Source organism: Denticeps clupeoides, chromosome 1 (genome assembly GCF_900700375.1).
Source record: "Denticeps clupeoides chromosome 1, fDenClu1.1, whole genome shotgun sequence".
NCBI lineage: Eukaryota > Metazoa > Chordata > Actinopteri > Clupeiformes > Denticipitidae > Denticeps > Denticeps clupeoides.
In genome coordinates this window covers 21,287,070-21,303,600 of record NC_041707.1, presented here as the reverse complement: position 1 = coordinate 21,303,600, position 16,531 = coordinate 21,287,070, and the positions used below count along the sequence as shown (strand labels likewise).

The following is a 16,531-nucleotide window of genomic DNA, read 5'->3' as shown; positions in this document are numbered from 1 at the left end:
CTCTGGTCGTGTTCACCTGTTGTATAAATTATATGATTGTATAAAGCTGCCCTGTTGTGTGTGTTCATCGTCAGGTCATTGTCTGGTGGTTTCCCCTGTTGTGTGTACCATGTATAAAACCCCTGTCTTGTGATGTTGTGCATACGCGTCCTTCTTCCTCGCCATGTCCAGCCATTGTGACACCAATGTACAAAGCTGAAATCTACTTGTCCAACTCTTTAGCCTTAAACACCCGACATTCGCATTCAGCCCGCAATTTAGCTCCTTTTAGTTGTAATTTCAGCTCTCTAAATGAGTACTCTCGTAATTTAGGTCCATCGTGCCACCTGAAGCCTAACCATTGGTGTTCGTAAAGTACAGATTGTACATTAGAAACACCGCAAAGCTGTGCCCGTGCCATGTTGTGCTGCGGCAGCCGGAAATCGAGGCTCAGGAAAACTGGTCAATAAGGTTTTATTAGAATAAGGGGTTATTGATACAAAAATGGGCCCACCCTCAGGGTGATACTGTGCATCAATTAGTAGTTCCAGAGAAATTTCAGGGACAGGTCTTGACCATGCATCATGATCATTACTTTTCAGATCATTTAGGTGTTAAATGTTGTTTTTTATTTTTACATATTTTATTATGTAATTTTTGGCCCAGCCTGAAAGCTGATGTGGTTATGTATTGCTGTGTGTCATGTCTGTCAGCTTGCAGGAAAACCTCCTGCACCCAATTCTGCTGCTGGATAAGCCGCTTGAGCGTGTCACTATTGAATGTGTGGTACTAATGCCTCAGACCAAGGATGGTCAACAGTTCTGGTAAACACTAATGTGTTTAGCTACATGCTTCCTGGAGGCTGTTCCGCTTAAACGCTGTTGCAGTTCTTTTCAATGTTGGGGCTGCCAAAGATGGTTCAAATTGAACAGGGAACCAATTTCATTTTCCGCTTATTTAAACAGGTACTGAATCAGTTGGAGATTAAGCATGTGGTGTTCAGTGCCTCACAAGGTGCTCTAGTGAGGGTTCATCAGACGCTAAAATCTATGTTAGGGTTAACCCTCATAAAGCATTTGTTTGCAAATGAGTGGAATTTTTGTAGCCTCTGTGGATTGCTAAGTGAACATGCTCACCTGTTTGCACTTCATCTTAAACTGATTCATGAACTGTTAAAGCTTGTATGTAGAGAGATTTTATTTTCCAAACTGTCTGAAAAGCTGCAAAACTTTAACATGTACTGTATTTACGGGATTTATATACGTTAATACAGCTGTGAAGTTAATTCACATAAAATAATTGTGAAGTCCCACAAACCTGCTGGTCGAAAAGCCTTTCAAAAAGTAATCATTTCATTGCCAAGAACAATTTCTTGAACAAAATCTCGAAAGCAGACATTGTCAGAGGTTTGAGAAAGAAAAAACTTTTGACTTTGAAACGCGTCAAGAATGGCAAACATAATGCAAATTTTGTTTGTGCCCTTACGTTTAAAGGGGAGAATTCACTGCCAAAGGATATGATTGTGTGGACTAACTTGTGAAATGGAATCGGTTCTCATATTATACGATTAGAATTATAAATAATTTCACCAACTTTATCTACACATTCTAGTTAACTGAAACACTTAGCTCAAATAAAATGAAGTGTCACAAAACATAAAACTGTTTTTAAAGATCATATAAGGAACATAAACATTGCATATTTTGCTTTTTGTTGTAAGCAGTTATTGCTGAATATGAATGCTAACCACGTGCTCAGAGGCTGATTAGCTGAACACTTGCATTTGCCCCATGACAGTAGTCTTGTTTTTCCACACAGGACAAGTTTGAAATTTGTGAACTTTAAATACTTGTACAAGAGTATAATGAATATAAATGAAGCACCTCGTGCAAATAAGTTACAGGAGCTAGAGGACATATGGTCAAATGATGATAAGTGATTTTATAAATGTATTTCTTCTAACACAACACTCGAGATAACTTTACAAAAACAATCTAGCATACCACAATGACAGTTCATATTTTTTATTTGCTCAGAATGCTTAATTTGTACCTCAACTCTTTTGTATCCTGATGCCTTGCTTTCGATCGAATCTGAATAATGTGACTCCATATGGAAAACAAGTCGATTCGGGAGTGATCGATCACGCATGCGCAACATCACACATGTTCTGTAGAAAAGGGTCTGGCTGTTGAAATGGTGCACAGCATTCATTATTAGTTTAGCTAATTGTGGTTCAGGAAGAGTTCAGGATAGGTAAATGAGTGGAAGGAGGTTAAATTAGGTTGAATATATGTGTTGTCAAATGACTTTAACTGTTTTCTGTATGCTAAAAGCCCATATTGCCAATTGTGGAAAGAAAAATAATCACTTTACCAGCTAAAACTAGTCACCAATGTAAGATTGGGTGTCACAGGACCATGCTTTTGTCTTGCATAGCAGATGTCTACAAGAAGATGTGTGACGTTCCTGTGTCGGTGGTTGTGCGTGAAGATTCGGCACCTCTGTTTTACATGCCTTTTGTCTGAGACATTCCTGTCTCCAAAAACGCAATCTGTGTCCCATAAGGATCATCACAGATACGTTTTTCTGATACGATCTTTACATTTACGCTGTAAAAGGGAAACGATCACAAGCAGCAAAGCAGCGTGAGACTGTGAAGTCATCTCACAGGAGGCAAACTACCGACATGTCAAAGGAAAATCCTGCTTAGCTTCAAAACCAGCAGATATTTGTGGAGACAGAATACAAAAGTAGAACAAATTTGAATGCTACCACCAGCCACCCAGAGCAAGTAAGTGCAAGACCACACCGTAAATACCAATCTGTTCTTGCTTCACATAGGCAGGGTGATAGCCAGTTTCTCTCGAAATCGGCAGTGCACATGTAATGCTTTGACATTTCTTGCTGTACACCATGACACCATGAAGTTTGGATCTTGACAGCATTCTAAAGCAGGGTGATAACCTTTACACAGGTGTGAAACTGGCCTTGCAGATTGAAGGAAAATATGAGTGACCACCTTCACTTTGATGAACTGCCATCTGTAATTCACACAGGTGTGCACTCGTACAATATCCTGAGACATTCCTTTTAAGATTGGGAGCTTGGTAAATGCTCCCTCAGATGGAATGGATGAGTGTGTGAATCTAGCAACAACACTGAAATGTGGCGGCCTCTGCATTGTTGCTTTCAAAGATTGTGATGTCAATTTTGGATTCATTGATCCACACTTTAGAACTCCTGAAGGCTTGCCACCTGGTGACAATGAGAGTGGTTCTTTTGTGATGCTGGTATTTTCTGATTTAAATGAAATGATAGACAGGTTGCTGTATAGAAGCCTTGGACTAGGGGATCATGTACAGTATGATTGACTGCATATCTCCTTTGTGAACAACACAGTTTCGATATGCACGATTCTCACCAGAAAGAAATGCAGAAAAGTTCTACGGAACTCTTCTGAAGTTCAATCTACCTCACTGGAGGGACTCACATGCATTTGAACAAAATGGTCAGGTGAACTCATCCATTTGGAAAGTGTGATGGAACTTGAATCTACTGGTCCTGATTTTGAAAAGGAACAGGATGACATCCCTGATTTCAATATAGTAGCTGTCATGCTACATTAGCAATTGCGTGTCCAGAGCTTAATTCGGCACAGATGCGCAAAATGTACCAGAACCTCTGGTATGTATCAGGAACCGCAGGCACTGGGAAAAGTCACCTGATCAAAAGTCACCTGATGTGTGTATGCTGAAGCAACAAAGCTCATATCAAAGCTGCCAAGTATAAGTGAGGAGATGGACATGTCACAGTCCACAGTTCTATTAACAGCCGCTTTCAATATCAATGGAAAAACACTGCATTCCCTTTTAAAACTCCCCAGAAGTTTTTTTTACATTTTTACATTTACATTTATGGCATTTATCAGACGCCCTTATCCAGAGCGACTTACAATCAATAGTTACAGGGACAGTCTCCCTGGAGCAACTTAGGGTTAAGTGTCTTGCTCAGGGACACAATGGTAGTAAGTGGGATTTGAACCTGGGTCTTCTGGTTCATAGGCGAGTGTGTTACCCACTAGGCTACTACCACCCCTCGCCAGAAGTTGAATCAGGGTCTTGGAAATTCTTTGGATGAAATGCGAGCATTTCTGTCTCTTTGCTTTAATCTTTGGATTAAATTTCTATGGCGTCAAAACCTTTGTTTTCATATGTGAACTGGAGACTACAGCAGATCAAAGGGAGCAAAAGACCTTATGGTGGAATCTCTATACTGGCCATGGGTGATTTTCTTACAGTTACCATCGCTTGGAAAGGCAAGACCTCTCTGTGTTGTTGAACCTCATATTTTGGACTTTTGGAAGGACAGTTTTAAAGTTTAAATAATGCGTCAGAAGGATGACATGGCCTATGCTGAGCTGTTGAACAGACTGCAATTTAAGCAGAGGAATTAACCCTTGTCAGATGCTGACAGAGAAGTGCGGAAAATGGTCACAAGAGCCCCTGAACAATGTCCCTCAGATGCATTGCACATTTTCACATTTACATTTTACATTTACATTTACGGCATTTGGCAGACGCCCTTATCCAGAGCGACTTACAACATGCTTAAGTTACCATCGATGAAGAGATCAATTCTGGTTCACTAGGACCCCAACAATGAATACATCTATTTTATTCACTCTGTTGTAGATTCTGTACACAAGTTCGACAACAAGAAAATTACAATTTAATCTAAATATTCTTTAAAGAGGAAGGTCTTGAGCTGTCGTTTGAAGGTGCTCAGTGACTGAGCTGTTCTGACCTTGAGGGGAAGTTCATTCCACCACCGAGGGGCCAAGACGGAGAAGAGTCTAGATGAACGTCTTCCTTTTACCTTCAGAGATGGAGGGACCAGGCGAGCAGTACTGGAGGCTCGGAGTAAACGAGGTGCAGTGCGAGGTGTAATAAGGGCTGTGAGGTAGGATGGTGCTACTCCATGTTTGGCTTTGTAGGCCAGCATCAGTATTTTGAACCTGATGTGTGCAGCTACTGGGAGCCAGTGGAGGGAGCGTAGCAGAGGGGTGGTGTGGGAGAATTTGGGAAGGTTGAAGATTAGTCGTGCTGCTGCATTTTGTATTAGTTGTAGAGGTCGGATGGTACATAGTGGTAGACCAGCTAGAAGGGAGTTACAGTAATCCAGTCGTGAGATTACTAAACACTGAACCAGTAGTTGGGTGGCCTGGGTTGACAGATAAGGGCGGATTCGTCTGATATTGTAGAGAAGGAATCTACATGAGCGGGAAAGATTGCTGATGTGAGATGAGAAGGAGAGTTGGTTGTCTATTGTTACGCCAAGGTTGCGGGCTGTTGCAGAAGGAGAGAGCTGCGAGTTGTCTAGGTAAATAGCAAGATCCTGATGTGGTGAAGAATCTGCTGGAATGAATATTAGTTCAGTTTTGATGGGATTGAGTTGGAGGTGATGGGCTGCCATCCAAGACGAGATGTCGGTTAGACATGCAGAGATTTTGGAAGCAGCATGTAGGTCAGAGGGAGGAAAGGAGAAGAGTTGTGTGTCGTCAGCATAGCAGTGGTAGGATAATCCATGTGAGGAAATGACCTCACCAAGTGATCTCGTGTAGAGGGAGAAAAGGAGAGGACCTAGCACCGAGCCTTGAGGGACACCAGTGGAGAGTCTACGTGAGGTAGAGGTGGATCCTTTCCAAGTCACTTGGTAAGATCGCTCATCAAGGTAGGAAGCAAACCACTGCCGTGCTGAGCCATGAATTCCAAGCCTCTTCAGGATTGACAAGAGAGTCTTGTGGTTAACGGTGTCAAATGCTGCAGAGAGGTCGAGGAGAATAAGAACCGATGACAGTTTTGCCAATCTGGCTGCATGTAGCTGCTCGGTAACCGCCGACTGGTTAGGATCCAGGAGGTTGTTCTGTGACTGATGGAGTGATAGCTGGTTGTAGACACAGCACTCATAATAATGTTTTCTGTGTCATTTAAGATGAAAAAAAACAATGGTTAAATACAGTTCAACTAATTTTGTAAATTGTCAGTTTGTAAAAGTTAAAAGGAATGACACAGGAACAAGGACTGGCAAACAATGAATTAGTCAGCCAGTTCAATGAGATGGAGATGATGGACATTAGGACAATGTGGACAAAAAACACATTGCAATGGAGCAAGGAACAACATGTGAAGTACAACCCAAAAATATCAGAAGAAGTGGGAAAAGAGGCCTAACTCAAGAACATATGAACAGAAAAATGTAAGTAAATGTAAAAGCAATGATTAAAAATTCACCAAAATGAGAAGGAGGCGATATCCAACAAAATCAGTATAATCTGAAAATATGAAGGAGACACGATTTCTGAACGAGGACCAGGTGCCAGGACTTCCTGTTTATATCCTGTCCTAACCAATCCTCGCTCTTCCTCGCAGTCACCTGACTAGCTCACCTGACAACATGTTGATACATAATCTTAAACTTTTTTTACTGCCACAGCAGGGGTTGCAACAAAGGACCAACTTTCTAAATTTAACCCTGTCCTCACCAACCAACTATCACCACATCTATAAATCCTCATTTCTTCTTGCCTTGCAACTCCTTCCTCAGCATCCTCCTTACAACATAATTGGTGTCTCTCGTGTATATATATGTCCAAACTAATGCAATCTTGCCTCTCTGATGTTATGGGTGTACTATCCATCCAGATTAAAGGACAAAAACTTACTCTCAGACAGCGTTCGCATCACATTCTACCGCAACAGACATCGAGAAGGATTTGGTGTACTGTTCAGATATTGCACAACTTCTACACAAGCTTGGAGTGCCACAATACGAACCCACAGATTGGAGACTGTTCATTGACAGCAGCAAGAGATCACTGAAATGTGTTTTGCTGCACAATGGCAACCTATATGCCTCTGTATGCATTACTTATACTCACATATGGATCGGTTTCTGGAAAATCTTGGATCTATGAGTGATAAACAGGGCGAGCGTTTCCATCAGGAGATGAAGGAGATGGAGAACAGGTACCAAGGTCGGTGGGATGCAGTAATGATGGCGGATTACTGTTGGAATCTGACTGGAGACATCCCTGCCGCTGGACATTCCAGAACTTTAAGCCCCAAGTTTTGAACAGTGATGATTGAACATACAATTTGCATATATTAAGTTAATTTTGTGGTAAATTAACATTTTTCGAGACAGAAAATCGCACAATTATAAAATCAACTTAGCTGAAAAACCTGACCTGATCTACAAAAACTGATGCCATATTCGTTTTCTGTGGGCCAGAAATATGTTAAATCAGCAGAAATATATTAGACAACTCACAATATATTAGTAACCCAGTGTACCCCACGCCTTAACCCGGTACAAGACGAACAACAGCATCGAATTTGCAGGGGTTTTTAATCCAACATTTGCTTCAGTAGGAAGATTTTCACGTTATATCCACGCCATGTGTTAATGAAGCTCGATTGTTTTGTTTAGCGTTGCTAGGCAACACCCACACGTTTCTAACTCAGCCGCCTGACATTTAATACCAGAAACAAGCAAGCAATATATATATATATTAGAGGTGGGCATAGATTAATTTTCTTAATCTAGATTAATCTCACTGTAATCTTAGAATTTATCTAGATTAATCTCACTGTAATCTATATTTTAAATTAATCTAGATTAATCTAGATTAAAATGGCTCATTTGAATTCTGATGAAGGCATTCAGAATATGTGTGCTACCCAAATAATGACTAAAAGTAAGTCTTTGAGAACGGGTTTCTCAAGACAGGTGGCGCATTAAACCAGGGGCTCATCTCCTGTTTCCAAAATGCATCACAAACTGCTTGAGAAAGCTGTTCTACTATTATAATTGGTGATGAAAATAAATTATGTTCAATAAGATGTACTTGTGTTTACCAACTGTTTATTCCATTAAATAGCTGCATCCATGTTACCACGTCACGTTCTCGCCCCCTACAGTGCAATTCGGCTAGGTATACATCCACGCTAAAATATCAAGGTGAAAGTCATCATAGTGTAGCGGTTCTTCTTCTGCGTTGTGTAACTTTTTGATTTCGTTTCTTGAACCACAAATCATGAGCTGACACCCAAGAGATTTTCTGTGCAAAGTGTATTCTATGCAAAAAGCAAGGTCACATCAGAACATCGCGTCTTTCTGCACCTCTCTCTACAATATACAGTATTAAAAGAACATAAAAAAATATTCACAAAATAACACACATGCAAAATATTCCTAATATGTACATGAATTAAAATTAAAGAAATAACTTTTTGCACACAAACCCCACGCAGCTCTCACAGCTCACGCCATGTGTCCAAGAGACCTGAACCGGGTATTAAAAACAAAATAAAAGTCTTTAGGAAATAAGAAACTAAAAGACACAAGAAAGAAGAAATATACTTATGAATCTAGTGTAACCATTTAACTCCGGCACAATAGCTTGCGTAGTATAGACCCAGCTCCCAACACAACTTTGTGAATAGATTAACGGCGATATTTTTTTTATCGGCGATAAAAGTCTCACGTTAACGCAGCACGTTTTTAATTGCGCGATAAGAGTCTCACACAGCACGTTAACGCCGATAACGGCTCACCACACTCTCTCTCTCTATATATATATGTATGTATGTATGTATGTAATAACAGCAGTGCGGCATTTATGTGTTTGTGGTACATGCACTAAAATGGTGTGACTTCTCATTATGTTACTTTGTTAGTGGTAAAATGTCCCTGTCTCGGATTGTTAAGCCGTTTACATGAGACAAGACTTGTTCAATAATTGAAATGTGCTTTGATTGGTTCTTGCTTTATTTATTTTTGCCTTATTTCAAGGTCAATAACTTCTGAGGAACAAGAAAAGGAGTTGCAGAAAAGGGAACCCTTGGCTGACGAAGCAAAGACCCTCTTCCTGTACACCTGCAATCACCTGAGGTAATATTCTGACAAACATAATCGGAATATGACCATTCATATCACTTTGAATATTGTGACTTGCCACTACACTGTAATGATATTGGTTACATGTTCTATGGCTCCTTATTATGTGTGGAGTGTGTGTGCATTATGAAGGAAGCTCAGTATTGTACACACAGATACACTATTGTTCAGTTTTTAACAATGGATTCTTGTGGGCATCTCTTGCTCTGGTCACCTTCTGCCATGATATTTGAATTATATTTCTCTATTCAAAACCATTATAGTGCAAACCTATACATTCTTTGCATATGCCCCTTTCCGCATATTTTGTAGTGTTATTATTGTAGTTTTATGTGCTTAAAAGTATAATTATCCATTGCCAGGGTTTCCTGGAAATGTAAGACTTAGGGATCTTCCTTAAACCTGCCGAAACCCTGATTGCAGTTAATATTCAGTCAACCATTCTTATAACGATGTAATCTCTTTCAGATTCCTCCAGAGTTTGACATTGATTCTGAGCACGCAGGCGACTGCATCTTTAGTGCAGGTTATGCCAAAGAGATTTATGTCAACATCAGAAGCAGAGAGGTGAGGGACCTATATTGATAATAGTACCAATTTCTGTTCATTTTATGCTTGGTTTTGATTGCTGCTGTTTATTGGTGTAACATTGCTGTTCATTGGTGAATGTTGTTTTGTTGACGTCTTTCCAGGACACATTCATCCTTCATGACTACATGGCTACTCAGCCTTTCCTGAATGAAAACATGAGGGCCATTTGGCCATTTGGACTGGTTGGTTGAGGTTTAGGTAAGAAAACGCAAGTTGTCTTTAAGTGTAAACTATCTTTTGGTTTATTGCACCTTGGATAGTTTAGATGCCTTGTAATGATTTATAGCTTGAAAATAAAATAGCTTGGCATGGTATTGGAGAATATGCAGGTATGTAGTGTTCAACACTCTCTTTTTATAATTGTTCTTAAAACCATCGGTAATTAGTGATTAGCATGGTCTACTTTATTCTCGTATTAAAGGTGAGATAAGATGTCCTTCTTGCTAATATGATGCTGAGCCACACTTAACCGGGTTTTGCTCCTTGGAGTCAAAATGACTGTTTTGATATAAAACACAGTTAGTCAATAAGTTATCATAAATTAATTTTATTATGATTATCTTATTTCAGTAATTTAATACAAAAAAAAAGACTTCACATTTTCTCATATTTCAAGGAATTTTCCCTTTTTAATGCTTTATTTAATTTAAATTAGTTTCTCTCTTCTCGTTATGCCTGACTCCAGGAGAATTACCAACTCAGTCATGAAACACTTTATCTGGCTGTGAAGTTGACCGACCACTATCTGTCTAGAATGGGAACCAACGAAGAGTTCTTCCAGCTGGTCGGCTGCGCAGCCATGCTCATCGCTTCAAAATTTGAGGTGAGGATCACTGCTTTATTCAAGATCAATGCAGCCTTCTTTGAAGATCTTGTGCTCAAGGGAAAAGTGTTAGGGTTATGAGTTCTTGTGGATTTGATTTGAAGTTTTCATAATCTGTGTTTATCCTGATCGCAATAAGCACCAATTTGCTGCACTACACATCCTGAGCTGAATGGTTTTGCCCCCACTAAGTGCTGTTACATGTGAAATTACACTGGTAACCTAATAACAGCTCAACAGCCTGCAGTGCTTGGGAGGCGGGCAGTCATGGTCTTTAGAAACCTCTTCTAGAGACCACCCCACCCATCACTGTTTGAGCTCAGTTTTAGACTGTTAAACCCCTGACAATCACTCTATTGTAAATAATAAGTAGTTAATTACTCTTCTTAGGATGTAATTCTGCACATTTTCATGGGAGCATCACAGATCCTCCTTAGATCCCCAGACTAATTAACACAATCACCTTTTGTGTCAGTAGAATTTGTGAGATTATTTTACATTACTACTAGTTCTGCAGCAGGACTGTGGTCCTGTGGTGGCTAGAAATGGTGATAGGTGTACGATTCTCATGCATTTCCCACCCCTCCCCTAAAAAACGTACCCCCCTCACTTATTGGCTGCTCTCCTGCTTATTATTATTTAAAGCTGCAAAATCACATTGTTTGAATGGCTAAAAGTGGCTGTAATTCTTCACAAAGGTTGAATTTCCAAAAGAGACTTCAGATTTAGTATTAGGGGACCACTAAAACCTATATAAAAGCAAACCCTTTAGGTTGTATCATTTGAACACTTTGCATTAGTGACCACTCACTGTTTAACTAATGTTTAATATTAGTATTTTTTATTTTTTTGCTGTTAATCAAAATGTTTGTCCATTTGCTTACCCATCATCCTCCTCCTCTTCCCACAGGAGCGAATTCCGCCCTCTATTGATGATTTCCTGCATTCCTGCGATGACGCCTACAAGCGTTCACAGCTCATTACGATGGAAGTCAGCATCCTAAACGTGCTGAACTTTGACATTAATATCCCTGTGCCCTACCATTTCCTTTGCAGATATGCAAAGGTTCATTTCTGGCTGCACTATATTGGGGTTTTGTTATTTTAGGCTGTGCTAAGAATTCTTCTGCATTTGTTTCTACCCCATAGCAGAATGGATTTTATTACATAGCAATGCTGCAATGATTATTTATTTTTAAAAATATATTAACTCATTATTGATTGATATAAGATTGCTACACAGGGTTCTTGGTCATTAATAATCTGGAAAGGTCATGGAATTTGAAGAGAACTTCAGGTCTTGAGAAGTTTTGGAAATCTGAAAGTCATTGAAATTACATTCAAACACATTTATTATTGTATTAGTGCATGAGATGCATTTGGAGCTGTAAATTTTAACATGTCAGTTGTAGGGGTGGCTCACAGTCAAAAGGATTATACCAGTCTAGACATAAGTGTGACTCAATTTTTGGATAAAAAAAACAGGTCCTAAAGACTGACTTATACAGTACATTGTTGTGTTTTAATACATTGCAGTGATGAAATCCTGGCTTGTAAGTGTGTGTAGTCTGCAAAGCACTGTCTATAAAAGTAGCCTGAGTGTCCAGAAGTGCATGCTTACAACTGAATTCTTTTCTCTGTGAACAGTGTGTTGGTGGTAACATGGAGACTCTGACACTGGCCCGCTATTTCTGCGAGCTGAGCCTGCAGGATATGGTGTTTTTACCAGTAAGAGGATCTCTACTGGCCTCCGCCTGTCTGCTGATTGCCCTGGTGACCAAAGACTTAGGCGGATGGGTAAGGTCCTTGACTCAAAAAATGTTAAAAAACCTTAAACCGGGAATGTTATGTCCAAAACATAAATGCATAACTGGTTCTTTCTGCTGCAATCCAGACACCCATCCTGCAGTTCCATTCCAGTTATGCTGTGGGAGACCTGGCTCCTGTGGTGCGGAAGCTTCACCACATGCTGTCCAAACCTTCTCACAGCAAGCTTGAGGCAATAAAGAGCAAGTATTTTTCGAGTCCAGTTGTGTGTAAAAAATGTTTATACTGTATATAGTTCATAGAGCCTTTATTATTTATCTATTTATTTATTTATTTATTTATTATTTTTAGAGCCTTTTTTAACCTCATTATGCTATGAATAATAAAAAAAAATCCCTCAACTACTCAAATTGTTTCTGACCCCTGTTTTGTAATTGAGAATTATGTTATTAAATAGCAGTGTTGTGTAATGACATTTTCTTGCCACTGATTCTGTTCTTAAATCTGGGTCTTATTTATGTTTCTTTTGTGTCCTTGGGTGTTTAGTCCAAAATAAGACAAAGGCTATTTGTAAATGTATTTGTTCTTTAAATGCAGATTTTATGCTTGTTAAGTCTGGAGCATTTTTAAGCCTTATTTTGATATCACTGTAACCATCACTGGGCTGATGGTTAAATGTCTCTATAGGAAGTATAAATTGTGCAGACTGGTTTTCGCTGGGATTTTGGTTTTCCTGTCCATTTGTAATATTTAAACAGTTTACACTTTATTCACTTAAGATATCTTTCACTTTCTCTCTCTTTCACCGGTAGATGGTGCTGTGTTGCTAAATACCTGAATTAAATCCCCATCATTCTAACTGCTGCATATCACTGGCTTGCTGAAAGCCTGGACCACACACACACACACACACACACACACACACACACACACACACACTTTTATGTATGTATAATATATAGCACTTTCAGTAGAAGCTTCAGTAGAAGGTTTTTTTAAACCTGGTAGGATGAGGTACTTATACATAACATTAGCCAATGTACAGTATCGCACACTGTAGACGGCGGTCAGCAGCAACGTGTATTGTAGCCACCTACAAAGATACATACAATACATACATATGTGTGGTGAGCCGTTATCGGCCTTAACGTGCTGTGTGTGACTCTTTATCGGGCGATAAAAACGTGCTGCGTTAACGTGAGACTCTTATCGGCGATAAAAAAAATATCGCCGTTAATCTATTCACAAAGTTGGGTTGGGAACTGGGTCTATACTACGCAAGCTATTGTGCCGGAGTTAAATGGTTAGATTTATAAGTATATTTCTTCTTTCTTGTGTCTTTTATGTTCTTATTTTCTAAAGACTTTTATTTTGTTTTTGAGACCCGGTTTAGTTCTCTTGGACACATGGCGGGAGTTGTGAGGTGCGTCGGGTTTGTGTGCAAAAGGTTATTTCTTTCATTTTAATTTTTTGCATGTGTGTTACTTTGTGAATATTTTTTATGTTCTTTTAATACTGTATATTGTAGAGAGAGGTGCAGAAAGACGCGACGTTCTGACGCGACCTTGCTTTTTGCATAGAATACACTTTGCACAGAAAATCTCTTGGGTGTCAGCTCATGATTTGTGGTTCAAGAAACGAAGTCAAAAAGTTACACAACGCAGAAGAAGAACCGCTACACCATGATGGCTTTCACCTTGATATTTTAGCGCGGATGTATACCTAGCCGAATTGCACTGTAGGGGGCGAGAACGAGTCTTCGAACTGTGAAATTACCACATCAAACGTGACGTGGTAACATGGATGCAGCTATTTAATGGAATAAACAGTTGGTAAACACAAGTACATCTTATTTTCCACTTCCCGCGGTTAAGTCTGTTATGTTCATGTATTTGTTACAGGACAGGATAAACTGCTGTGGAACTAATTGAAATGCAATATGTCATGGAAATACAATGTTAGCACTTTTTGTTCAAATAATTACAGTTGCACTTGTTTTTTCAGATGCATTTATTCTGTAAAGCAGTGGTTTAAAATTAAGAATATAAAAAAATATGAGTTAAATGTTAAAAATGAAGTTAATAGTGCAATGTCAGCACTATTTATTTCTGCAGTTTTAATAAAACAATAGATTTTACACGATCGGTGAAAATATATTATTATTCTGCGGTTGAAAAGACTTGAAAGGACTCGAAACTCAAACTGCAGGACTTAGGACTTGACTTGAGACTTATCAGTCTTAACTTTGGACTTGACTCAACACTTGCCTGTCTTGACTTGGCACTTGACTTGGGACTTGAGGGCAAAGACTTGAGACTTACTTGTGACTTGAAAAGCAATGACTTTGTCCCACTTCTGGTTAATTGTATAATTATTTGTATATTAGTAGCGTTAGAAACGTGCATTTTGTTCTAGCTTGCTGTGTGCATGTAATGAGCTAATTTGCTATGTTATTTAGCTGATAGTCACATTTGTATTTTTTCAGTTTTACGATGGTCAAAGAGAAGGCAATGGTCAGAGGCCATTCTTCAATAAATCAGCACAGAAAAGCAAACACAAGTCTGTTTATTGGAGCATCGTTATCTCGCTGTCTAGCTGGTGGAGACTAGAAAACCCAGAGCGAGGGCAGCATAAGGGGCTCGACTAAAGAACTACAGAGGAATAGATCACTACAAACAGTGTGTTTCATTCTTGGATCTTTGTCACACACACACACACAATCAAAAGCATAGTCAAAAGCTAGTGAAACTCATAGTCTTGTTAAATTGCTATGATATTATGTTAGTTGAGTCCAGCCTCGCCTGCGAAGGTCATTTCAGTGTGGATGTAATGGTTCTACTTTAACCCAGCCCGCTGTTAGAAAGGGTGAACTTTAACCCCAACAGATGGTCACAATCATAGATATTTTGTCACCCAGTCCTTAGTTTCTATCTTTGAATACACAGCCATAAATTTGCAAAATGTGTGAAAAATTAGACACTCTTTTGAAGTGAAGTTGTTTGAGTGGTTAAAAATGTATGTGAGAAAAATAAAGTAGATTAACATTTGACAATGCCTCCTTTTAGAACTCCCACACATTAATACTTCATACAGAAATCGTTTGCTGTAATAATAGCTTTAAATGCTTTGGGGTAAGTTTGCACCGTTGTTTTCTGTCAGTTTCTGTTTCTATTTCTGTTGTAGATATAGTTTGGCCTGTGGGCATATGTGAAGTGTTTATAATAGCTTGTGATTTTATGCCGGTTCCAAGATGGCACCGCAACAGTAGCTCACAGCGGCCTCTCCAGTTTCATAATGCTGCTTTTTTTCAGCACACCAGAAAAGACACATGGAAATAGGGGAAAACTATGTCATGTCTAAAATTGAATAAAACTCTTCCAGCTTCGTCATCCTGCTCACCTACAGGATGACTTACGAGAACAACCGGACGCTCTGGGACTGCTGTGGAGAGCAGGCCTCAAGGCTCTGGTGTTGCTGGGTACTGGTACCCCATGGAAATGCTGCCAAACCATCTCCAGCAACACCACACTGAGCACTGGAGCTCCTCAGGGCTGTGTGCTTAGTCCAATGCTGTTCACCCTGCTGACCCACGACTGTGCAGCGATGCACAGCTCCAACCACATCAAGTTCGCCAATGACATGACCGTGGTGGGTCTCTTCAGCAAGAACAATGATTTAGCAAAAAGAGAGGAGGTGCAATGACTGACGGACTGGTGTAAGATCAACAATCTATTTCTGAATGTGGACAAAACGAAAGAGATTATTGTTGACTTCAGGAGACAGCGGACTTACCCGTTTGTCTGTGTAACACATATGCACTTTATGTCAGTATGTAACCTGTTCAAATGTTACATGTAGCACCAGGATCTGGAGAAACATTGTGTCGTTTCACTAGGTACTGAATTACATTTATGTAGCTAAAAGGAAAATAATGCTCACATCACTTCATATATTATGGGATATGAGGAAACATCAAAAAATAAAGCACTCAGACACCTGAGTTTTAAAAGGCAGAAGTCCAGACAGACAAAAGCAGGGACTATAAAGTGACAATCCAAAGAACTCTTCTATACAAACAAAGACTGCAATAATGACTCAAGAACTCACTTACTTTACTTACACATTGCCATTAGGCTAAAGAACACACATGTTGCTGAAGGCCATTGTTTTTAAAATGCAATTTACTGTATCCATTTTACAAAATAAAGAAGGCATGGCTTCACTCTAAGAACTGGATCTTTCAGCCATGTCTAATGGTGAGTAAACATGGTTGGCTGATTCCCTGGATGAAATTGCCACAGCCAGAGGTCAAAGTGAGATTTGTCAGGTGGGGGATGGAGTCACTTATGCATTTACTCTCAAATTTATTTGCATTGTAAACCATGTTGATGCCATGTTCTTTGCAGGTTT

At 39.5% G+C, this 16,531-nt stretch overlaps 1 pseudogene; it reads left to right on the top strand.

Annotated features, from left to right (window-relative positions):
* Positions 1 to 6,951: 6,951 nt before the first annotated feature.
* On the top strand, positions 6,952 to 15,653 carry LOC114799817 (G2/mitotic-specific cyclin-B3-like; annotated as a pseudogene).
* Positions 15,654 to 16,531: the final 878 nt, after the last annotated feature.